The sequence below is a fragment of the Mandrillus leucophaeus genome, unplaced genomic scaffold (assembly GCF_000951045.1).
Source record: "Mandrillus leucophaeus isolate KB7577 unplaced genomic scaffold, Mleu.le_1.0 Scaffold201, whole genome shotgun sequence".
Lineage (NCBI taxonomy): Eukaryota > Metazoa > Chordata > Mammalia > Primates > Cercopithecidae > Mandrillus > Mandrillus leucophaeus.
Window position 1 is genome coordinate 1263970 of NW_012102044.1, and position 1068 is coordinate 1265037.

At 58.6% G+C, this 1068-nt stretch overlaps 1 protein-coding gene across 2 annotated transcripts in view; it reads right to left on the reverse strand.

Annotated features, from left to right (window-relative positions):
* The window catches only part of MCF2L (MCF.2 cell line derived transforming sequence-like), a 256715-nt gene that overhangs the window by 19176 nt on the left and 236471 nt on the right, over positions 1-1068 (reverse strand). The window lies entirely within an intron of this gene.

Here is a 1068-nt window from a genome sequence, read left to right on the forward strand (position 1 = left end):
GGAGGTTCTGGGGGTTCAGGAGGTTCTGGGGGTTCAGGAGGTTCTGGGGCACAGGAGGTTCTGGGGGTTCAGGAGGTTCTGGGGTTCATGAGGTTCTGGGATACAGGAGGTTCTGGGGCTTCAGGAGGTTCTGTGGATTCAGGAGGTTCTGGAGGCACTGGAGGTTCTGGGGGTTCATGAGGTTCTGGGGTTCATGAGGTTCTGGGGGCACTGGAGGTTCTGGGGCACAGAAGGTTCTAGGGGTTCATGAAGTTCTGGGGTACAGGAGGTTCTGGGGGTTTAGGAGATTCTGAGGCACAGGAGGTTCTGGGGATTCAGGAGGTTCTGGGGTTCATGAGGTTCTGAGGCACTGGAGGTTCTGGGGTTCATGAGGTTCTGGGGGTTCAGGAGGTTCTGGGTACTGGAGATTCTGGGGTTCATGAGGTTCTGGGGCACTGGAGGTTCTGGGGTTCATGAGGTTATGGGGGTTCAGGAGGTTCTGGGGCACTGGAGGTTCTAGGGGCACAGAATGTTCTGGGGGTTCAGGAGGTTCTGGGGGTTTAGGAGGTTCTGGGGGTTTAGGAGATTCTGGGGCACAGGAGGTTCTGGGGATTCAGGAGGTTCTGGGGGCACTGGAGGTTTTGGGGGTTCAGGAGGTTCTGGGGCACTGGAGGTTCTGGAGGTTCAGGAGGTTCTGGGGGCACAGGAGGTTCTGGGCACAGAAGGTGCTGGGGGTTCAGGAGGTTCTGGGAGCACTGGAGGTTCTGGGGGCACAGAAGGTTCTGGGGGTTCAGGAGGTTCTGGGAGCACTGGAGGTTCAGGAGGTTCTGGGGGCACAGCAGGTTCTGGGGGCACAGAAGGTGCTGGGGGGTCAGGAGGTTCTGGGGGTACAGGAGGTTCTGGGGTACAGGAGGTTCTGTGGTACAGGAGGTTCTGGGGGTTCAAGAGGTTCTGGGTGCACAGGAGGTGCTGGGGGTTCACGAGGTTCTGGGAGCACAGGAGGTTCTGGGGGCACAGGAGGTTCTGTGGTTCAGGAGGTTCTGGAGTTCAGGAGGTTCTGGGGTACAGGAGGTTCTGGGAACACAGGAG